Genomic DNA, 25,558 nt, shown 5'->3' on the forward strand with positions numbered 1-25,558 from the left:
TTGCTTCCTAATTACATACTATTTCTCAAATTATTCAAAATTAATATGAGTTTGAGAGTCAGAAGTTATTAGTCAAGCTTTTAACTAAAAATTTATATTTGTGCTGTAAATTTCTATAAATGTACTTACTTTACAGTTAATATTTATTTTGAGACTGACGATAATTACAGAATTTGTTTTATTAAACAGTTTCCACGAAATCAACTTTATAGCCACAAACAATGGATATTCTACTAGTCCGTGTTAAAAAAGTTGAAATCTCAGGCATCTGAAAAGAAAGTATTAGGTTAATAGAATAGGAGAATGGTGTCCAAAATGGCAGTGGCTAAAAGGCAAAGAAAGGAAAAAGCCTGTGAAAATGGAACAAAACAAAATCTGAGGACTGGAGTGAGAACCTCGGGTGAAACAAAGAGCCCTCCTGACTAGCCCAGTTTACATAGGGCAGGCTCCGGGAGAGGAGACAAAACATAGAAAAAGAGGAGCCAAGATTGAGTCCTCTTCTTTTTTGGGGTCAGCCTGCCTTCACACCTCGAGGATCCTTTGCTTAATAAAACTGAGCTGTAACCTGCTGGTCCACCATTTCAAGTCTTTGCTGTGGGGAGAAAGAACCGAGGAAATGACACACTCCCCCAACAAAAGTATACAACAACATTTGAATCATTAAAATGTACTAAATTTCTGTGTGCCAGATGGGAGAGTCTTAAGTATTTCATACAGTCACTTTTTTAATCTTTAGTACAATCCTATGATTATCATTACCCTCATTTAGTGCATGAGGAGATTGGGAAGAGAGATTAAGTAATTTATTGAAAGTTTAGAAACCAAATTAATGGTAGAGTCAGAATTCAAAGTCTGGCAGTGTGAGTCTAGAGAAGCATTTTAACCGTCCTTGCTTCTTAACTCTAAAATCTTTGCAAGTACAATTTTAGAGTAAAAATTAGAAAACTAGTTTTTTTCAATTATGAAATTTTAAGGTGTGTATTAATTTTTGGTGCTTTTGTTTGCATGTAAGGTATAGAGGAATTGTACACGAGCTGGTTTTGTTCTTCTCAATAATAAATTATATATATACATATTTTATATGTACACACATTCAAGCATACATGATACATTTATTACATCTGCTTTTGCCTATTAGTCATCATTGCATAGCAAATGTCATAAAAATTTTCTACGTGCACAGATATTCTGCAGAGATAGAAATATCCTGGAAGGTCCACCAGTTTTGTGAAGAACTAATTTTGCACATGAGTGTGTCCCCAGGGCAGTGTTACCCATGCAGTGCAGGTCAGTTTCAAGGCCCGAGAATTTGAGAGTGGAACTCAGTATACATAAGAATTTAAAATCTAAGAACACATTGGACACTTTGAGGCTACTGTACTTAGAATACCAGATACCACCAATCTGCTGGTAGAGGAAGAATCAAAAGGTGAATGTGCAGATAGAACTGGAGATTAAAGGCTTTCAGGAAGCAAATGCGCTTCTCAACACCTCCCAACTTGCCCTCTCCGCTCACCTTAAACAGAGCTCTACTTTCTACTCTAGATTCTCAGAAAGAGGCTTAAAATCTTTCAAATAAAAACTGCTCTTTCAAGCTGTTGTGGGGTTCTCACTACTTTCATCTAAATCATCCCAGATTGAAATAACTATATTTTGGAGAAGAAATATTTAAAGAAATATAAAAAGAATTTGATATAATTCCTTCTTGCCAGCAATCTTGAGAATTCTACATTCCGTTTTAAAAATTTAACAAAAAGTTAAATAATATGCTTAAAGATACCTTTGGAGAAGGAAATGGCAATCCACTCCAGGAAATCCCGTGGAAATAGGAGTCTGGTAGGCTACAGTCCAGGGGGTCACAAAAGAGTCAGTCATGACTTGTGGCTCAGCTGGTAAAGAATCCACCTGCAATGTGGGAGACCTGGGTTTGATCCCTGGGTTGGGAAGATCCCCTGGAGAAGGGAAAGGCTACCTACTCCAGTATTCTGGCCTGAAGAATTTCCATGAACTGTATACGCCATAGGGTCGCAAAGAGTCGGACACGACTGAGCGACTTTCACTGAATAATATGCTTAAAGATACCTTTGGAGAAGGAAATGACAATCCATTCCAGGAAATCCCATGGAAAGAGGAGCCTGGTAGGCTACAGTCTAGGGTGTCACAAAAGAGTTGGACATTACTTAGCAACCAAACAATTAAGATATCTTAGAGGGATTTTCTGTTGGCTAGGTCTTCTTAAGCAAAGTCATAGGTATATGGGTTTTGTTTTTTAGTACATTTTAACATATGTAAAGCAGATAATGAGTGTATTCTCACCCAATTTTTTGAGAGAGGATAGATTTAGAAGCTCTTACGTTGATGCTACTTTTGAATGTAATGAAAGGTTTTGTGACATAAGAGAAAACTGATTAAAATAGATGTTTTTTAGACCTAAGTTTATTTGAAAAGTAATTCTAATACACTTCATTGTACTATGTCTAAACCTTACTATCCAGTAGCTATCTCCCTTCTTTCAGGAGCCACATCTCCATATAATTTTGGGAACCTTATTGTGAGCAGTCTGTTTCCTATTCTTTCTTGAGCATCATGGACAACTAACTGAAACCTGGACAACTGGCACTTGTGTTCTGTGACTTCAGCTATTGATTGGAGAGACACCAGCATATGTAAAAGTCAGATCACATTCTAACCACACTCAGAGTTCAGAAAGCTGACTTTCAATAGCACTGGCGTAAAAATGTTAGGAATTTACTGTCAGAATTATAGATTTTGTATCACTCTAATACTAAGCATGTATTCAGTGCCTGACCATTCATTAGATGGCCTTCAGGAAAATGAACTGCTCAAAGAAGAAAATAGTAAAAACACAGAAAAATGGAGACATAATTAACAAATCCCTAGTTTCAAGGCATTTAAAAATGTTAAATATTTCCTGCCAATTGACATTTTAGTTCAAGAACACTGGAAAGACCCATTATGCAAACAGATGTTCTGAGGTGGTAACTTTGTAAAAAGTTAATAGATAAGAAGAGGAAGTTTTATTCACTCAAATTACTTATTAACATTAATGGACAGATTCAAATAGTTTCAGTACGATTCTTATGACTTCAAGTGCCCCTTTTCTCTTCTAAAATAATTCCCCATCTTATCTATTATGTTAGCTAGCTATTTGTGGTGTCTTTAATACTTTGAAAACAAATTTATGCCTGTTGTGAACTGTAAACAACAAAATGGAGGCATTTATGTCAAAGGGAGCAAAACTGAAGCTAGAGCACCGTTACGGAGATAGAATTTGCACATGTCCATGAATGGGTCCAAAATAAACTTTTGACCTGGTCATCTTCAGGCTAATCTGGAGCTCATTTTCTTTACTCTCTAGGAATCACAGCTTAGCGGCCAGTCTGCTACTGATAAGTGACAGTATGCCTGCCAGCACCAATTGTAAGTTGGTAACCTTAAATGTAACCTCCTGTGTAGTTTTTTTGGAATGTTTTTCTCTGTTGTCCTTATAAACCTCTGACATTTTCTACTCCCTTCAGAGGAAATTTGAGTTGCTTCTTAAATGGTCCCTTCCAAATTGCAATTCTTAAGAACCCAAATAAATCCTTTATTCTTATTAGCAGTTTTCTATATATTTTTTTTAGTTGACAATACATGGTGTCAGAAGTGGGATACAAGGCAACCTATGTAGTCTCTGCTTGCTCACCACTGACCCCCAACCTCTGGCACTTCCAAGGATTCCAGTAAGGTATCTGCCATAATCCATTGTTCTCTATCATTTCCTTGGTGATCCCAGGACGTGGAATGAACCCTTTATCTTGGTAGAGATTCTGCTTTATTTGGGAATCCTCTGTACTGGCTTCTGTTTTAGGAACTTTGTTTCCCATTTTGGTCTGGTATTTAATTGCTCTTAGAAAAAGGGAAGTTCACTCTCTAAGGATAAGGCTATGGAGCGGCCTTCTTCTGGAACTCCTAATTGTTTTATGTATAAAAACTGTAGGCCTGTCTCCTATGAGTATCAGTCTCACTGGATTATGGTTAGTCAGAATGATTTACAATTGGCCAAATTTAGGCTCCTTGAAATTCTTAATTAGTTTATCAATACAGATGATTAGAAAAAGGTGTAAGATAAAGTGGCCTGAATGGGAAGCTTGTTTAAATTGGCATTTCGAGCCCTCTAAACAACTAGCAATTCCAAAATTGCTTCCCTCTAGGATATTGATTCCAAATTATCTAAGGCTGATTCTGAATTGTCTCAGTGATTGACTGAACTGAAAGAAACTTCTACATGTTCTCCCAGTGCTCCCCTGCTGCTCCTTTCTACTCCTGCCAGTGCTGCACCTGCCTTGGTCCTCTCAGCCCCTCCTCCCTCTAACCTTTTCTTGCCAAACTTCCCTTTCTTGTTACTCCTATCCAGATGATTCTGAAGCTATGCTAGACCCTCCTGTCCTAACCAAGCCAGCCCTAACCAGAATCACCAACTTGTTTCTTACATTGCCTGGACTAAAGCTGCTGCTGCTAAGTCGCTTCAGTCGTGTCCGACTCTGTGCGACCCCATAGACGGCAGCCCACCAGGCTCCCCCGTCCCTGGGATTCTCCAGGCAAGAACGCTGGAGTGGGTTGCCATTTCCTTCTCCAATGCATGAAAGTGAAAAGTGAAAGGGAAGTCGCTCAGTCATGTCTGACCCTTAGCAACCCCATGGAGTGCAGCCCACCAGGCTCATCCGTCCATGGGATTTTCCAGGCAAGAGCAATGGAGGACTAAAGCTGAGTTCCATGCAATTGCTGAGGACTTCCCAAACCCCAATGCTTTTGATTCAGATGTTTTTCTTCTGTAGGCACAATCATATTCTAATATTTTAAAATGTATCTAACTTAAATTGTGGACAGTTGTTCTTGTCCAATACTTTTAAAACTGTAACTATAACTTGGGAACCTAACATGAATGGCCCATCAACCAAATCTTAAATGTCTCTGGGCATCAGTATTTATTTTCTCTTAAGGTTACCAAGGTCCAACCTCAGGAAGCAACTAAACCAGAATTGAAAAATGTCACGTTTTATATTTCAAGGGTACCATTCCCCAATATAAGGCAAATTCCTATGGTTAACCCTGGGTTATGGACATCTAAGTAACAAAGCCATACAAAATTTTGAGAACAGTTTAGCCATACAAAAATGAGCTCATCAAATAACACCTGACATCTTGGATGGGTACCACATATTTCTTAGTACATGTTGTTGGAAGGACCAATTTTATATGATGATCATTTGGATATTATACCTGAGAAAAAGAGGAATTCAAAGATAACATGCTAAGTTTTTAGCATGAGCAGCTTATTAATTGATGTGTCATTTATTAAATCAGAAAGCTGAAGGAAGAATGGGTTTTGAGGTTAGGATTGAGAATTTCTTTTACATAGCTTAAGTCTGAGATGCATTTTGAATATCTCAGTAGGTTCAAGTGTTGGGAGAGTGAGAACAAAATAAATTGGTGCTACAGATGTAAATTTTGGAGCCATCAGAAAATAGGTAGTATCTAAAGCCTTAAGATTTGATGACATCACTTAAGGAGTAAGAAAAAATAAGCTTAATGATTCAGCTCTGGATGCTTCCAGAAATTCTCATTCAAATAAAGGTGATAGATAGGAAATTGGTACTGAGGAGTAACTGATAAGGTAGGAGCAGATCTAAAGATGTGTGCAGTTCTGGAATACAAGTAAAAAGAGAATTTTGAGAAAGAGAGAATGATCAATGTGTCAAATGCTGCTGAGAAATCAAGGGAAGTGAGGACTGAGAATTATTCATTGATACTTGGCAAGATGCAAATCATGAGTGCTTTCACAGGGAAAATTATTTTATGGAGTGGTAAGGATGAAACTTTATTGGAAGGAATTAAAAACAGAATGAAAAGTAAGATAAATCAGAATATTCAGTTTTTTGGAATTTTGCCAGCCTGTTAACTGCCTTATACTTTACATTAACATTTATTTTATTCCTTACTTTACTTTCAGTTCATCATATGATCACAGTCTCTAACCAGTTTTAATTAGCTTGCTATCTTGCCTTTTCATCTGAATACCCAAAACCCCCCAAATCTTGTCCAATTTAACTGCCGTCTTTTTATTTCTGTATTCAGACAGATGAGCCCCACTGAAGGGAAATCACAGACTTACATAGGCTGGTGCCTTGAAAAATTTATATCATCAATACCATCTGTCATTTTCCCTGTGTTCTTCTAGTTATTTGTCTCTGCTATTCCACACATGTATAATTTACTTGGTGTACACATATTCTTTCCTTTTATAATCATCTCATAAGAAAGAAATGTCCCTTCTTACAATTTAATCTATTTCAGTCTTTCATAGCCATTCCTTCCACCTCCTCAGTAATCTTGCCCCATTAATTATCTTTTTCCTATATCTTCAAAATCACTCTCCTCACTGGCTTTCTTCCATCATCATTTAAATATTCTAAGTTACTTTCCATCATAGACACAATATTTCACCATCTCTCTTTCTACTCCAGTTTTTCATTTGGCTCACAACAATGGCCAAATTTCTTTAAAGTATTTTCTCTACTCATGGGCATATTTTGCTCCCATTTCCTAGTCAGGGTTCTGGAGCTGTTTTCTGGAACCCACGTTCATTTTCAACACTCCATTGAAACTTTCTTGTGACTGTAACCAGCAAATTCACTAAATCCCATGAACACTTTGGAAACCTAATCCAACTTAAGATTTTCCCTATCATTTGACATTGTTGAATAGTTATTGAAATGTTCTCCTTCACTGGCTTTTATAATTCACACAGTTTGTTTTCTACCAATCTTTCTGGTTGCTCTAAGTAAACATCATAGCCAGCTCTTTTACCTTTAAAAAAAAAATGTTACATGTCCATGTTTTATAGGGTTCCACATTTGTTTGCATTCCTTTATCCCTTTGTAAACTATTGCTCTATGATCTCATTAGCTCCCTGACTTTAATTATCATTTCAAGGCTAACTCACAAATGCATTTCCCCAGAAATGTACATCCAGTAGCTTCCTAGATATCTCTACTTGACTATTTCTCTGACAAATTAAGCTCAACAAGAACACTATCTTGTCTACTGAAACTCATCTCTCCTTCAAGGTCCTCTATGTCAGTCATTAGAGCCAGGATGCATCCAATTCTGCTTACTAAGGTAAATTGGGTTAAAAAAAAAAAAAAAATATATATATATATATATATATATATATATATTCCTTTGTTTATTCCCACACCAAATCAACCAAGTCCTATTGATTTTATTAATATAACACCTTTAAATCTCTTGGTTTATCCAGTTCTACCCACACCCTGTGAATCTACCCCAGTTGAAGAATGCTATTATCTCTCCCTTGGGTTTCTTCAACAGCTCTCTAACATGATTCCCTGCTTTCAGTATCAACCTTTCCATTTATTTGTCATGCCAGTATGATGCCATTACTCTACATTTCACTGTTTTTCTTTTTTTTTCTTGGTAAATGTCAAACCTATTTGGGCTTTATATATGCAGTTGGAAAGATATAAACATTTGAATGCAGAGTTCCAAAGAATAGCAAGAAGAGATAAGAAAGCCTTCTTCAGCGATCAATGCAAAGAAATAGAGGAAAACAACAGAATGGAAAAGACTAGGGATCTCTTCAAGAAAATCAGAGATACCAAAGGAACATTTCATGCAAAGATGAGCTCGATAAAGGACAGAAATGGTATGGACCTAACAGAAGCAGAAGATACTAAGAAGAGATGGCAAGAATACACAGAAGAACTATACAAAAAAGATCTTCACCACCCAGATAATTATGATGGTGTGATCACTGACCTAGAGCCAGACATCCTGGAATGTGAAGTCAAGTGGGCCTTAGAAAGCATCAAAGCTAGTGGAGGTGATGGAATTCCAGTTGAGCTATTCCAGATCCTAAAAGATGATGCTGTGAAAGTGCTGCACTCAATATGCCAGCAAATTTGGAAAACTCAGCAGTGGCCACAGGACTGGAAAAGGTCAGTTTTCATTCCAATCCCAAAGAAAGGCAATGCCAAAGAATGCTCAAACTACCACACAATTGCACTCATCTCACACGCTAGTAAAGTAATGCTCAAAATTCTCCAAGCCAGGCTTCAGCAATATGTGAACCGTGAACTTCCTGATGTTCAAGCTGGTTTTAGAAAAGGCAGAGGAACCAGAGATCAAATTGCCAACATCCGCTGGATCATAGAAAAGCAAGAGAGTTCCAGAAAAACATCTCTTTCTGCTTTATTGACTATGCCAAAGCCTTTGACTGTGTGGATCACAATAAACTGTGGAAAATTCTGAAAGAGATGGGAATACCAGACCACCTGACCTGCCTCTTGAGAAATCTGTATGCAGTTCAGGAAGCAACAGTTAGAACTGGACATGGAACAACAGACTGGTTCCAAATAGGAAAAGGAGTACGTCAAGGCTGTATATTGTCACCCTGCTTATTTAACTTATATGCAGAGTACATCATGAGAAACGCTGGACTGGAAGAAACACAAGCTGGAATCAAGATTGCCGGGAGAAATATCAATAACCTCAGATATGCAGATGACACCACCCTTATGGCAGAAAGTGAAGAGGAACTCAAAAGCCTCTTGATGAAAGTGAAAGTGGAGAGTGAAAAATTTGCCTTAAAGCTCAACATTCAGAAAACGAAGATCATGGCATCCGGTCCCATCACTTCATGGGAAATAGATGGGGAAACAGTGGAAACAGTGTCAGACTTTATTTTTCTGGGCTCCAGAATCACTGCAGATGCTGACTGCAGCCATGAAATTAAAATACACTTACTCCTTGGAAGTAAAGTTATGACCAACCTAGATAGCATATTCAAAAGCAGAGACATTACTTTGCCAACAAAGGTTTGTCTAGTCAAGGCTATGGTTTTTCCAGTGGTCATGTATGGATGTGAGAGTTGGACTGTGAAGAAGGCTGAGCACCGAAGAATTGATGCTTTTGAACTGTGGTGTTGGAGAAGACTCTTGAGAGTCCCTTGGACTGCAAGGAGATCCAACCAGTCCATTCTGAAGGAATTCAGCCCTGGGATTTCTTTGGAAGGACTGATGCTAAAGCTGAAACTCCAGTACTTTGGCCACCTCATGTGAAGAGTTGACTCATTGGAAAAGACTGTGATGCTGGGAGGATTGGGGGCAGGAGGAGAAGGGGACGACAGAGGATGAGATGACTGGATGGCATCACTGACTCGATGGACGTGAGTCTCGGTGAACTCCAGGAGTTGGTGATGGACAGGGAGGCCTGGCGTGCTGCGATTCATGGGGTGGCAAAGAGTCGGACACGACTGAGTGACTGATCTGATCTGATATGCAGTTGGGAGGGTGGGGGTGGAGAGTAGGGGTGGAGGTTAGGAATTGGCCTCCCCTCTTCATCTCTTATTCTTCCAGAATCTGGCCATATCTTACTTATCTTTGAAATTTGAGCTGAGATGTCATTATTCCCTGGGTATTTCTCACCTCTCAAAATCTGAATTTATTCCCTTCTTAGCACATATCATTTTGAACTGCATATAACTCATATATGATGAGTTTCTTCAGTCTGCTTGCAGTGATGTTATAATGACATTAGAATACATTTCTTGTTTCTGCCAAACACTGGTACCCGTAGAAACTCTTCTGCTCATTCTTTCATAAAGGAGTCAGTGCATCAATCAGCACAATTTTTTGGAAGGACCACTTAGAGGACAGGCAATACTTGAAGCCCTAGAAAGAGAAGTGAAGAATATGGAATGACTACAGGATTATGAGACACTCAATAAACACACAGACATACACATGATTTCAGGTACAGCTGAATGCTGAAAGCAAACAAGGAAAGTCAAACAAGAAAATATGGCAGATTAACTGGATTCTAAGGAGGAGAAGAGAGGGTGTTATTTTAGTTCAGAGAATTGTGAATTGAGACCTGAATGGTGAGGAGAGGGCAGCCATGCAATGATCTAGAGGAAAATTCCAAGCCAAAAATAACACACTAGTATCTTGATGTGGGGACAACGTAGACATATTTGAAGGTTGAAGTGAGGCTCTCATGACAGCAGCATTAGTCAGAGGGAAGAGGAGGGCAGAGAGGTGTTCAGGCCACGTCATGCAGAACCATATAGGCAGGGAAGCCTTATTCCGGTTGTGGTGACAAACCATCGAGTTTGGGCTGGACAGTAATCTAGTTTGATCTAGTTCATTAGCTCCTGCGGGGTAAGGGGACTCCCATGTTCTCCCACACTAATCTCTCCCGTATAGTCAATGTGTGGGTAAAGCTCTAAGTCTTTCCCAGGCTTCAAAATGAAACAGCTCAAAGACTGAACTTATTGGACTTTCTGATTGTTTCTCAAAAGCGGGTTCTTTTTTTTGTTATGTGTTAATAGGCTCCTGGAGAAGGCATTGGCACCCCACTCCAGTACACTTGCCTGGCAAATCCCATGGTTGGAGGAGCATGGAAGGCTGTAGTCCATGGGGTTGCTGAGGGTCGGACATAACTGAGCGACTTCCCTTTCACTTTTCACTTTCATGCACTGGAGAAGGAAATGGTAACCCACTCCAGTGTTCTTGCCTGAAGAATCCCAGGAACAGGGGAGCCTGGTGGGCTGCTGTCTGTGGGGTCACACAGAGTCGGACACGACTGAAGTGACTTAGCAGCCGCAATAGGCTCCTGACTTCCCGGATGGCTCTAGTGGTAAAGAACCCACCTGCCAGTACAGGAGACATAAGAGATTGTGGGTTCCATCCCTGGGTTGGTAACATCCCCTGGAGGAGGAAATGGCCACCCACTTCAGTATTCTTGCCTAGAGAATCCCATGGACAGAGCCCTTTAGGAGTGAATGTGGGGTAATGGCCCAGAGAACTGCACAGTTTCACCAGTGTTAGTCTAATGCCTCTTCAGAGGCCTTCATCTCTTTATAGCTGAAACTGTAACTTGTTCACCATTTTATCCCCAGGCCTATTCAGCACCTGAATAGGACTCAACTACTGTTTGTTGAGGGAAGGAGAATCTATGGAGACAGAATGGAAAAATTTAACATCAATCCAGAGGATGGTTGGATCATCATGGTGGCTCATATTTGTATGCCCCAGTGACCATCACCCGTTTTCTAGAAAGAGTGGTCCACAGTTCAGTGCTGTCTCCCAGCATTCAGCACAAATTATCTCCTTGAAAGATCTGAGCTTTCATTTTGTGAACCACAGCTAGGTGAGTACTCTCTTTTGCTTGTATGTACTTAGATCTCAATGCTGGGGGGGCAGGGGGAAAAGAAACCACAAACCCAGACCTAATTAAAATGAACTTGAAGACTGGATTGAAACGACATATTTTTTTTTCATTTGCATTTGGAAAAGCAAGTGACAGGATCTAGCATTCTAGGATAGGAAGGTGATTGACAGTAATGAGTAACAATTTGGAAAAGAGAAACATATTGCTAGAGTCACAAAACCTCTTACGCCCCAAACATTTTCCCTCTTTTAAAAATTGGCCCTCTTTGCATTATCTTTTTTTCGTCAGAAGAGTTGTAGCTGCCATTCTTAGCTCAGTTCCTTTTGCATTCATGCTCATGAAAAAACAAAACTGCAAAGCACAAAAGCTCTACGTTTATATGTTCAGATGGATGAAAGGCTGAAATCCCAAACACAGAAAGATATTGACAGCTCTGACAGATCCATCTCTAGCTTTAACAGTCAAAGATGGTTGCATGGAAACACTTACAGTCAAAAATAACTCCTTTTGTTACAAAAAAAAATAATGAGGAGGAGATGAATTGAAAGGCTTTGGGGCCCAACTGAGTATCACAAAGATTTTTCTAAAGTCTTGGACCTGACATTTTGTCTATTAATTTTCATTCTAAAATATTTCAAAATGAGCCTGAGAGAAATTTGCTTCTCAGGTTTCTAATTTAAGTTTAGAATAGAAAACTGTGACTTCCTCACAGTGGCACTTTAAAGCATTTATTTCTGATTTTTTCCTACTGTGATTGATAGCCTGGGTCTTGCCTTCACTCCATCACCACCTCTATATGGAGTACTGAGTGTTTCATCTCCACTTTTCAGTGCCACCTTTTCAACTCTACTCTCATCATTGTCATGTAGAGAGTATTTCTGCAGTTGAACTCTCATTTTTTTTTTACAGTGATTATTTATGCCACAGTTAGATTAAAACAGAAAGCAGAATGGCTAAAGACTTGATGGCAATTTTAAAAATTCTGAATGTAGGCTCAGGGTTATAGTTCTGTGAAACCATCAAACTGACTATTTAGAAAAGATATTTTAAAAGTAGTTGTTTAATGGAATTTTTTATGTTCTAGGGAGATATATTGGCAGCCTATAGCAAACTTTATTTCTCAAAAAGTTTGATGTGTTTGAAAAAATGGACATTGTCACAGCTTAAGAAGGATTGAAATTCAGCAGAACTCATTTTGCCCATATCTATAAATAACTGTTTATTGAAACTTACTCTCTTACAAATTCTATTTCCTTTCTACATACGAAGCTCTGCTTGAAATGTACCCATCTTTCATTAATATTCATTGGAATTATTTAGTTCCCTAATTTTTTTCTGTTCTTTCTTTCTTTTTTTCTTTCCTCAAAGCATACTGTTGCACCTTGAGGGAACCAGGACTCATTAATTTTTGAGCTACCTTTGAAATTTAAGCTGTTTTGTGCATTTTTCCCAAACTGATACTGTGAATTCTTTTTGTCTGGCTCAAACTGAACTTACTTCAACAGAAGACAACTGTCTAAATGATGACATTTGGTTAATAATGAGTTAGCACTGCAGAAGGTAAATAACACCTGAGACCATATACACCCCACTCTAGCCCTCATCCTTACACACAAAAAAATACACGAAAAGTTATATAGTTCTAAGTTGCTTTAAAAGTGTAGCAATGTGCTATGGTATAATTTTCAAATTAGTTAATATAAATCTGTCTTTTTTTAATTCAACTATGTTTAGCAGATACTATGTTTACTCTAACCCTCACAGGAGTCCTAGAGCAGCATGAATTACATTTGTCAGACAGAATCATTTGATAGGGAGAATTCTAGGAGAGTTTATTGGCTGATTGACACGCCCCACACCACAGGAATCACACTTAAGAAAAGAGAGGTTTCATGAAAATTTTATAGGGTCCCAATTATATTGATTTCCCTGATCTTCTTCCTTTTAATTACATCTGTCCTCTGAACACAGTATTCACAAACATAGGATGTGGAGGGCATATGCTCAGTAGAAGGAGTCAGAACCAGTATCACCCAGGGAAGATAGATGGCTGTCATGATCTGACTGCTTCACTACTATTGCAAAAGGGCAGGTGGGGTGTAGTTCTGTCTCTGAGTTTGGCTTCTCTGTCTGAACTGGGTTTGAACTCAGGCTTTGCCATGGACTGGTTGGATGACCTTGGGAAAATAAATACTTTCCTCTGTGCCAGAGGTTCCTTCTTAGTAAAAAAGGGATAATTATAGAGTCTATCTCATAGAGTTCTGTATGGATTAAATCAGTTAATATAAGTAAAAGCTCAAAACAGTGCCTGGTCTGTATTGATCCTGTCTTCATATTTGTTCTTTGTTATCGATCCTTTTGATATTTTCGTTCATCTTGAATTTTTGCATTAAGTTTTTAATACATTAAAGGGATTTCCCTTGTGGCTAAGTGGTAGGGAATCTGCCTGCAATGCAGGAGATGTGGGCTTGATCCTGGGTCAGGAAGATCCCCTGCAGAAGGACATGGAAACCCACCCCAGTGTTCTTGCCTAGGAAAGGCCACTGACAGAGGAGCCTGGTGGACTACAGTCCATAGGGTCACAAAAGAGTAGGCAAGGACTGAGTGACTGAACAATAGCCATACATTAAAAGAGTATTTATTTATGGTTAGTGTCTTTTAAAGTTTGCACCCAAAGTGAGTGCCTTGCTCATCTCCTCTTATTCCTGCCCTGTCCTTAAATCATTGCCATTGCTACCTTTCCTTTTTTGAAATTTATTTTTAATTGGAGGAATTGTTTTGCCTTGTTGTGTTGGCTTCTGCCATACATCAACATGAATCAGCCATAGGTATACACATATCCTCTCCCTCTTGAACCTCCTTCCTACCTCCCACTCCATCACGCCCTGCTAAGTTGTCACAGAGCCCCAGGCTGGGCTCCCTGCGTCATGCAGCAAATTCCCACTGGTTATCTATGTTACACATAGTAGTAGATATATTTCAATGCTACTGTCTGAATTCCTCTCCTCCCCCGACTCCTTGCCCACCAATTCATTCTCTACATCTGCAGCTCCACTCCTGCCCTGCAAATAGGTTCATCAGTACCATTTTTTTACATTCCATATAAATGCGTTAATATACTATGTATGTTTTTCTCTTTCTGACTTAACTTTACTCTGTATAGTAAGCTCTAGGTTCATCCACTTCAGTTCAACTGACTCAGATTCCTTCCTTTTTATGACAGAGTAATATTCCACTGTATACATGTACCACATCTTCTTTGTTCATTCATCTGTCCCTAGACATCTAGGTTGCTTCCGTGTACTGGCTACTGTAAATAGTGCTGCAATGAACATTGGGGTACACGTGTCTTTTTCAAGTATGCTTTTCTCAGGGTATATGCCCAGTAGTGGTATTCCTGGGTCATATGGTAGTTTTATTCCTAGTTTTTAAAGAAATTTCCAAACAGTTCTCCATAGTGGCTATATCAGTTTATATTCCAGCAACAGCACAAGACCATTGCTATCCTTCTTGTTGCCCCTGGTTTAACTTGAAAAATCCTCCTTTATTTTGTTTTAAATATTGCAATTATGAAACCTATAGTACATGTAGAAAAATATTTTTAAGACATGCATGTGATTCAACACAAAGCAAATAAATACTCATGCAGTGATCATGCAGATCAAAAAATAGAACATTGCCCGCATCTCATACCCCACCCCTCCACTGTCCATAGTTACCCTTTTCTCTTTCTAAAAGACTGACTCCTTCTACATGGTAATTGCTGCCTTGATTTATTTGACAGATGTCTGTCTAAACATGCATTCTTAAGTGTTACAATTTATACTTGCTTATTTTTTTAAAAAATTATACAAATAGAATACTATTTTCTGTCTGGCTTGTTTTACTCAACATAAGCCTGTGAAATTTATCTATGATGTTGCGCTCGGTTGTAATTTGTTCAGTTTCCTTACTGAATTGTAATGCATTGTATAAATATACCACAGTTTTTCCGTTCTATGGTTCATGAGTATTCGGTTTGTTTTCAGTATTTGGCTATTACTAACAATACTGCTAAGACCACTTTTATAGAAATCCCTTGTGGCACATATGATATATGTGCTTGCCTTTATATTGGATATGTGCTTCAGATTAGAATTAGTAATAACACTGGTTTCCAAAAGTTATTTTATGAATTTTCACCTAATTAACTTATTTCTAATAGTTTATCTAGAGGTTATTTGTGTTTTCTATGTGCACCATCATGTCAGCGATGATTAATAACAGTTGTATTTCTCCTTTCAAATCTTTTAAGTTTACTTTTTGTTCCTTATTATTTATTATAAGCTCCAATACAATATTAAATAGAAATATTTGTGTTTTATTCCCACTTTACAAGGAAAACTTTCAACATTTCACAATTAGATAAATTGGGTGCTCTAGGTTTTGTGTAATGGCCATTTATTCAATTAGAGAAGATTCCTTTATGATTCTTGAGGAGGGAAGGGATAGTTAGGGAGTTTGGGATTGACATGTACCAACTGCTGTATTTAAAATGGAAAATCAACAAGATCCTACTGTATAGCACAGGAAACTTTGCTCAATGTTATGTGGCAACCTGGATGATAGGGGAGTTTGGGGGAGAAGGGATACATGTATATGTATGACTGAGTCCCTTTGCTGTCCATCTGAAACTATTACAACATTGTTAATTGGTTATATTCCAATATAAAATTAAAAGTTTAAAAAAGTTAAAAACAAGATTTTTAATATTGTAAACACGTACACATATACCAAAAAATATTGTATTATGTAAAATATTTTTCTATATTTATATGGTCATATACTTTTTCTCTTTTGTTTGGTTATAAATTATATTAATGATTTTTTAATGTTAAGTCAAATTTATATTCCTGGAACCAATCTAAATTGGATATGGATGGATGTATTATCCTTTTATATATTGCTGGGATGGTTTACTAATTTTTATTTAGAATTTTCACATCTGTATTTATAAAGAAATTGGCTAACTTTTAATTTCTCTTTCCTGTAGTGTTCATGCCTGGTTTGATATCACGGTTATCATGAACTTTTTCTGTGTAAAAATCACCTGTTAGTCTCAGCTGATGCATTTTTTAAGGTGAAATTCCTAGTTTTCTTTTGCTCTATTTAAAACTTCTTCCCCTTTTTATCTCTGGCTTTCCTGATGTGCCTGAGAGTGGTTTATTTATTTTTTCAGGAAATAACTTTTTATTTTATGTTGAACTATCATTGACTAACAATGTGGTAGTTTCAGGTGTACAGCAAAGGGATAGAGTTATACATATATCAATTCTTTTTCAACTTCTTTCCCCTTTTGGGTTGTTACATAATATTGAGCAGAGATCCCTGTGCTATGCAGTGGGTTCTGTTACTCAGCCAGTAAAGAGAGTGGTTTATTTGCATTCATTCTGCCTGAGGTTCTTCAAGCTTCTTGACTTTATGTCTTGATGACTTTCTTCTTCAAATCTGAGAAGTTATCAATTAGTCTCTCATAATCTTTTGAGAATTCTAATTATACATGTAATAGACATTCTTTCGATCATCTTTGTCTTGTACACCATCATTTCTGTTTTCTCCCACTTCAGTCTTTGCTTAATCTGCTCTAAAACCTGCTAAGTGAGTCTTTAATTTCAGTTATTGTATTTTTTCAGTTCTACGATTTCCATTTTCTTAGTTATTTGTTCTCCCTCGGAATTCTCCATCTTGTCTTTTGTGACCAGGAATATAGTAAGAAACAATTATCTTAAAGTCACTATCTGATATTTCTAATATCAGAGGATTTCAGAGTCCTTTACAAATGCCTGTTGTTTCTGCTTTTGCTGGTTCATGTTGTCTTTTGTCTTTTTGCCTGGGTGTTTTTAACTGTGTCTTTAAACCGTCTTTGCAAACAATTGGTAGAAATAATCTCCGCCCTAGGATATTACTTTCCTCCACAGAGGATTTATTATTATTATTATTACCATTATGACTTTGGCCAAATGTCTTGGGGAAATAGGCTTTCAGAATTACCTTAATATAATTTTTAGATTCAATATAATATGAGACTGAGCTGTAGTCCCTTTGGAAGCCTATCCTGGATTCAGTCTTTGCTGTTTTGGATTCACAGGTAGCGCCTTTCCGTGAGGGGTGTTCATCAGGTCTGTTTTCTTTTGTGAGAGCTCGTGCTCCAAATCTCTGTTCTCCTAGTGTGTGAAGACTGTCAAAAGTGGAGCTCAGCCTAACCTTCGGTTGCCCCCTCCGAAATAACAAATAATCTCAAGGAAAGAGATGCTCATCAGCTGAGCCTCTGTCCTCAACGGATCATACCAATCTGCATTGTTTTATTAGTTCTAAAATATAAACTTTTAAAAATATTTTGGCCAGCTTTTCTTGTTGTCTTGGTGAGAGAATTGGTACAAATTACCCCATTTGACATTTCTAGAAGTGGAATTGCTTTTCATATAAAAACCCATTGTACCAAATAAGGAAAAAAAAAAAGGCACTGAAACTGAATCCAATTTCACGAGGCATGTTTGTTTAACAGTAATATTCTAATTCAATTAGGAAAGCCTTTCGACAAACACAAAACCATTCAAAATAATCCGGTCTTAAAAGGTTCAAGTAAATATTGGGAAAGAGATGTCATTTTATATTTTTAGCCCAAGTTCATTTTCAGTTCTATCTCACTATTTATATTATTTTCATTATGACTCATCAATGCCCTGATACTGTGCTAGGTGTTAGAGATACAGTATGGCTATGTGAGTAGGAGAGACAGAGTCCTTGCTCTAATGAACCTTAGAGAAAAGTGGAGAAGACAGCTAGAATTACACGAGGTAATCTGTGAAGCATGGTTCTTGCTATCTAATACACATTTAAATACTATCGCTATTAATACACACAGTCATTTCCCAACAGCCTGCAGTTCCTAGGCCTCTTCAGGCCTGCATCTCCTAGTGGGTGGATTTATGAGGGTGGGCAATATGTGCAAATAGATTAAGCAGTGGGGGCTTTATAGGTAGCTGTGTTTTTCGAGGAAACTTATTGGGACATAAAATGATGATGTTGACAAGAAGAGAGACAGTAAAAGTAAGCATTTTGGAGAAAAGGAGGAGAAGCCTTTCTAGAAAAAATTAATGAGAAGTAAGAGTGACAACTAGAACTCCTCCAGGCCTTGAGGGCCAAGAGAAAATATGACCCCTACTTGACAGACTAAGGGAGAAAATGTGTCTTCAAAGGAAAACCAGTCCTCAGGAAAGCACAAAGGTAAAGAGAATACCGAGAAGAGGGTGGGGATTTTGCTAAGGAGAGACTGCAGTTTTAAGATGTTATGATGGCACCTTTGCTGTGTGATTTTTCAAAAAAAAATGGAAACAATGAATTAGTCCTTGTTCCCTTCCAGACTATGCAAGACATTCTGGACCAGGGACAAACTATTTGTTACTTCTTTTTTCATCTTAAGGAGGTTATCTCTTCTCATCATTGTATTTTGAGTATAGATCATTTACATTTATTTTTAACTTTAGATTCATAATTACTAAAATAACACATGTCGACCAGGTCAAGAGTATTTCTCATCACTCGGAGATGAATCAAGTGACATGATTTTTGTTTAGAGGAAGAGGTGGGTGTATTTTTAGTTGTACATGGGGTACTTGTATTGGTATACATATCTGGGAAGAAGTATGTATGACTCTGTGTGTGTGTGTGTGTGTGTGTGTGTAGTGATATTCACAATCAAGGAGACATCTGTCCTGGTCAGCTTAATATTCCTCACTGTCTTCTGACAATAGCATCATCCTCTCTGGGCACCTGTTCCTCTCTGCCCTCCCCTCTCCCTTGTCCTGGAGATTTCTGATGAGGCTCTCAATTACTGTACTGAGCCACTCCCCAGCCACAAAAGATTGGCTTGCAGCAATCAAAGTGTCCCACTCTCCTGGTCACAGAGATTAACTGAGGATGTGATTAGGCCAGATCAATGAGTTCTTCCCAGTAATATTTATATATACATATTGGGAAAAGGCAGCTGTCTCTTTCTTCTAGAGTTGTAATCTTAATTGACCTGAGTGAAGCAGGGGCTGTTTATATAGCCATGCCCACATGGAAAATGCCCACTTGATCACACAGAACATGTCTTTACAAAGTGAGAGATAATTAAGTAAATATATAGCAAAGAACAGAACTGAAAAATAAAGTACCGGTGATAGTGTCACATCCCTGGATTCAAAGATATTTAAAGCCATTTACCTCTTTTTAGGATTCAGGAGCCGTGCTGTGCTTAGCCTCCCAGTCGTGTCCGACCCTTTGCAACCCCATGAATTATAGCCCACCAGGCTACAAAGTCAGACTTTCCAACACTCGGTCCTTTCCTCTGTAAAATGACCAAATTAGCTTCATCTGTTTCTAAGATCCTTAAAACTATAAACTTACATGTCCTAGACACCACTAAACTAATCACACGTTGAAATAAGTGCCCCACCAGTGAATGAGGGTGTAATAATTTTTTTCTTCTAATAACATTTTTCTTTTCCATTCCTTTGCTTTTAAGCTTTCTGTTAAAAATAAAAAGTATGATGCTACCAGATTAATCTAGTGGAATGTAAATGCAATCAGTGACTAAATCAAATGTGTCTGTAGTCCACGACATTTCCAAAGCAAAAACAAAATTATATATCCTTCTAATTCGAACCAGCTGAAGTAACTGCTGATTTTTATAGTTCCAATGAGATAGTGAATTGTCAGAATTGATTGTCTCTGCAGATTATAATTCTGAGCACTTATGTACAGCAGCCCCTAAATTTAGAGGTTCTTGAAGTTTGGCATTAGAAATGCCCCTATTAGTCTTTCCAGTGGGGTCTCAACCCTGAGAACCCATCCTTCTGAATCCCTTCCCAGATGCATGGCATGGCTGTTAAGTTCATACTTCTCACTTGTGCTCTGTTGTATCCGACTCTTTTGGGGCCCCATGGACTATAGCCCACCAGGCTCCTCTGTCCATGGGATTTCCCAGGCAAGAATACAGAGTGGATTGCCATTTCCTACTCCAGGGGCTCTTCCCAACCCACGAATTGAACCTGCATTGGCAGGTGGATTCTTACCACTGTGCCACCTGGGAAGACGTCTAAGTTTATAGTCAGAGCCAACTAGGATAAACTGTAGTGGCTGCATGGAACGCTGCATGGGAGAAGGTTACAGGACTGTATGCAGGCTTGTAGAAAAAGATGCTCTAATAAATAAGCAAAGTGTACAAAATGGCACAGTTGTCGAAAAATGTGGCTTTTCTGACTCTGATGAGTATTGCCTTCCAATTGCTAACTTAATTTTGTATTCCAAATGTTATTTGCCTTTTAATAGAAAAGTTTCAAATTCAATTTTAAATGATAGGACTGAACCTTTGATTTGTATATAACAGGCTTTCCTACTGGGTGATACATTTTGGGACCAGGATGCTCTCTACATTATTCTTCATATCCAATCATGTATTCAGCTTACTGACTGTGCCAAGATAGTATGAATTTATATCCCCAGTGTCTTTCACAACTCCAATTTGTCCCCAGCATGAAATACCACTTATATTGGTTTGAAATTCTGTTCTAAACTTAGAGCCCACGATTTCTGTGTGGGATGTAAAGTTGACAAAACACGTACTTTTTTCCTAATGCAAATCCTACATGCGTTGGCTTTCAGGTAGTCAGGCTGACACTGTTGGGGGCGTGTAAGACAGAAAATAACTCCTGTTAAATGAAAGGGTACAGAGTGAAGAAGGAGGAATGGATCTATTTTGTTAAATGGAATTTTTAGAGACCCAGAGCAAATGGTTCTGTTTTGTTTTGAAGGAGATTAAGGATAAAAATAAACTATTTAAAATGAGAACGAATACATACACGTTAGGAGGTCAAGGAAAGCTGACAATCTGCTATTTGTGACAACATTTAATAATATTCAAATTAATTATAATATTGGAAATGGAAAACTCTGACTTCAAATGAATAATGAATAGCAAAACCAGACATGGCTCTGAGGTGAAATGTGATTTTCATGAGGATGGGAACATTTAACATTTATATAGCAGTTCATATTCTCAAAGTCATATATCAGTGACAACTGTAAAATACATCTTTAATTTGAATTGATGAAATACTCTGCAGGGGCACATTTGGATGGTAGTACTCCCCCTTTGTCAAGTAGAGAGAAAGAGAAGAGATTTGGATAAACAAATGCTAAAAGAAAACAAAAAAACTGCTTATAAAAATGGAAGTCAAATGTCCCAATATCGAGTCATTTGAAATGATTTAAATCTTGGTAGGTATGTCTTTGTAATTCATTCACATGCATATTCATAGTGTATCACAACTCTTCCTGTGTTTAGCTGTTAAGGGTAATCCACATCCTGAATGCAAAAAGATTGATTTATAAATATGTACGGTAATCCGTACACACTACTTAAAATAAAGGCCTTTTCAATCATATATTTTCTCCCAAACTGTCATCTCTCTATTGCTCTTTGTTTATCCTCGCCTTGGTTTAAGTTTAGCCAAAATTTTTCCTGAAGGCTACACTTGCCCAGAGATTTCAGGCCAGTTACCTACTTCTTTGCTCCGGTGCTCAGTCTATTAACATGTCTGTGGAGGACTCAAAAATAGGCCTGTGGCAGAGATTCAGTCCTAGGACTGGACTGGAGGACTGGAGGCCTAGTTGAGGCCAGCCGCAGTTCGCTCCCCTTACGGACAGGTATGACCAAGAATTACATTCTCACCGTGGAGTAGAAGCAGCGGTGCTCTATGCCACTTCCAGGCTTGACCCATATAGCCTTGTAAACCTTTCCTGTCTTTGTCAACTGGCAGTGTGTTAGTCACTCAGTCGTGTCTCTTTGTGACCCCATAGACTGTAACCCACCAGGCTCCTCCTCTGTCCATGGAATTCTCCAGGCAAGAATGCTGGAGTGGGTTGCCATTCCCTTCTCCAGCCAACTGGAGAGGAGCCACATAAAGATAATAGAGCTGCCATCACCCTGAATCTGTAAATGGCCTCATGGTGAATAACTGCCCACTAACCTGTTAACCTGGAGAAGGCAATGGCAACCCACTCCATCACTCTTGCCTGGAAAATCCCATGGATGGAGAAGCCTGGTAGGCTGTAGTCCATGGGGTCGCAAAGAGTCGGACTTAACTGAGTGACTTTACTTTCACTTTTCACTTTCATGCATTGGAGAAGGAAATGGCAACCCACTCCAGCATTCTTGCCTGGAGAATCCCAGGGACTGGGGAGCCTGGTGGGCTGTTATCTATGGGGTCGCACAGAGTCGGACACGATTGAAGCGACTTAGCAGCAGCAGCAGCAACCTGTTAACCTGAAAGGGATATGTTTTTATTTGTATGTTGGGGGAGGTAGGTGTATTTGGAGTTCTTTAGTTTTTGCCCCTTTGATTATGCTAAGTAATGTAAGTGGGTTTGTTACTGCAAGCTCATAGTCTCTAAGCCTCGGTGGCCTCTCAGTGGAACTCTGCACTTGCTTAAGAAGCTGCTTCTCTCTTTACTTCTGCAGCTTTGTGAAACTTTCAGAACTTTCTTCAAGATGTCATTCTAACCTCTAACCCTTTATTTCTCAGCAGATGACACTGACTCACAGAAACTAATGTCATCAGGCATGAATTCCTTTCCTTTTCCCCTTTCACAAGTCAAAATTGTCCACATTTGTCCCATCTTAGTTCTTTTTACTAAGAATTTTATTTTTCTTCAGAAATACTCTCCACATGAGCTCTATCTTTACCCTTCCATTTGCCTGACGCTTTCTCTAAATTCCTTCCCTTTCCTCTCTCCTAGATCATTAATCTCTCCCTCATTCCTATATTCCTTCCTATAAAGGAAAACATGGTCAAGGTTTTCTTAATCTTAAAAAATTTGCTGTACCTGGTATGTGCTAAGTCGCTTCAGTTATGTCCAACTCTTTGCCACCCTATGGACAGTAGCCTAATTCCTAATCCGTCTCACTCCTTAGCTTTTCACATAAGCTTCCTTGAAGTATATTCCAAGTTCTCTCTTCCATTTTTATGATTTCTCATTTGCCTCATATTCTTTAATCTGGCTTCTACTTCTAAGGCTGTCTTGAAATTGTCTTAAGGAAACTGTAGTCATCACTGTTGTTGAATCCAGTATTTCCAGAAGATAAATTTGATTATTTCCTGTTTTTGCTTGAAATACTTCAGTGTCATCCTAAATTAGAGTTAAGTCCAAAAATCTTAGTTTGACTTATAAGGCACTTAAGTATCGGATTCTTTTTTATTCTCTTGTTTCTTATGGAGCTCTCTTCCAAGTACCCTGTGACAAAACCTCACTGAACTATTTAAAGTTCAAAAAGTTGGCTTAAAGCTCAACATTCAGAAAACGAAGATCATGGCAGCCAGTCCCATCACTTCATGGGAAATAGATGGGGAAACAGTAGAAACAGTGTCAGACTTTATTTTTCTGGGCTCCAGAATCACTGCAGATGCTGACTGCAGCCATGAAATTAAAAGACGCTTACTCCTTGGAAGGAAAGTTATGACCAACCTAGATAGCATATTCAAAAGCAGAGACATTACTTTGCCAGCAAAGGTTCATCTAGTCAAGGCTATGGTTTTTCCTGTGGTCATGTATGGGTGTGAGAGTTGGACTGTGAAGAAGGCTGAGCGCCAAGAATTGATGCTTTTGAAGTGTGGTGTTGAGAAGACTCTTGAGAGTCCCTTGGACTGCAAGGAGATCCAACCAGTCCATTCTGAAGGAGATCAGCCCTGGGATTTCTTTGGAAGGAATGATGCTAAAGCTGCAATTCCAGTACTTTGGCCACCTCATGCGAAGAGTTGACTCATTGGAAAAGACTCTGATGCTGGGAGGGATTGGGGGCAGGAGGAGAAGGGGACGACAGAGGATGAGATGGCTGGATGGCATCACTTACTGGATGGACGTGAGTCTCGGTGAACTCCAGGAGTTGGTGATGGACAGGGAGGCCATGGCGTGCTGCAAGTTCATGGGGTCACAAAGGGTCCGACATGACTGAGCGACTGATCTGATCTGATCTGATGCTTAAACCTTTATAATTCTTTGATAGTTAGTTCCTTTATTTGGCAAGTGTGTCCTCAATCGGTCATTTAAGTAATTTCTTACACTTTAAGACCCAATTCTAGTATTTCTTTCTCTTAAAACCTTTCCTGTTGCATTAAAACTCCTTTCCTGTCATTCAGTGCACAGTGTTTCTGTACTTAGGACTAACCAGGCTGCGTTATAATTTTTGGTATAACTTTTTTTACTCTTCTAGTAGACTGTGAGTTCCTTGAAAACAAAATCTTGTACTACTTATCCTGATATCACTAAAACCTGGCCTAGTGCTGAGGGCAGAGTAAAGAGTGTGTATGTGAGAGAGAAAAAGAGGGACACACACACACACACACACACACACAGAAAACATAATGGAATGAATATGTTATTTGCTTACTTATAGGCAGGCTTCCAAAGTTAGTCCTTTAGTTGGTATTCATTTGTGATAAACAGGTATAACAGATTATATCATTGATAAAGCAAAGCATCAAAATGTAAAACACAAAATGATTATATTGTGAGCTTCTTGAAAATTAGCAAATAGAAATATCCATTTATATTAATTTTAGAGAAAAATTTGTGTCTAAGAACTAGGCAGCAAACAATTTATCTTTTATAAGAAACTATTTAGGCTTTTATAAGAAAACAAAAAAGCACAAACCATAAATTCCCTTTGAGTAGTAACCAGGACCACAGAGTGAAGATCATGTGGGACAGACTCCAGAGCGGTGAACAAAAATCTGAATTATGGACTCCACAGGGGCACATACTACCGGATATTGCCAGTCCTCATGAAGAGGACAGTGATAGTGGAAAGAAGCTGGCTCTTCAGAGAAAGGAATCTTTAAGAAGAAAGAGCATCCGCTGCCTTTCTTAATTGAAGGCTGGATTGACATGGGCAGGCTTCTGAGGGAAATGTTTGACAATGTCAAATGTGTGTGAAGCCTGATACTGGAGACTCAGCTACTCATGAGTCAGAGTTAAACGGAGGAAAGTTTTTAATTGCACTGGAATGCCTTCTGTCATTTGAAACGAGCTGGATTGCACCATTTCTAAATAATCAGTTGGTAAGCCAAACCTATGGAGTGACTTTCAACCTTTGGTTAAAGAAATGAGCACAGACCATTTAGAGAAAGTAAGGAGGACAGAATGCGATTTTTCCATGACACAAATAGAACACAAACAATTTAAAATAAAGTGAACAGCAGAGCTGAGATGAAGTAAGATTA

General features: G+C 38.5%; 1 long non-coding RNA gene across 1 annotated transcript; it reads right to left on the reverse strand.

Annotated features, from left to right (window-relative positions):
• On the reverse strand, positions 1-25,307 carry LOC138989204 (uncharacterized). The gene is made up of 4 exons (XR_011465457.1): positions 24,991-25,307; positions 9,510-9,755; positions 1,781-1,905; positions 1-268 (listed from the first exon to the last, which is right to left on the reverse strand). It is a non-coding gene; the product is annotated as an uncharacterized lncRNA (long non-coding RNA).
• Between the last annotated feature and the right edge of the window lie 251 nt (positions 25,308-25,558).

This window comes from Bos mutus, chromosome 9, assembly GCF_027580195.1.
Source record: "Bos mutus isolate GX-2022 chromosome 9, NWIPB_WYAK_1.1, whole genome shotgun sequence".
NCBI classification, from domain to species: Eukaryota; Metazoa; Chordata; class Mammalia; order Artiodactyla; family Bovidae; genus Bos; species Bos mutus.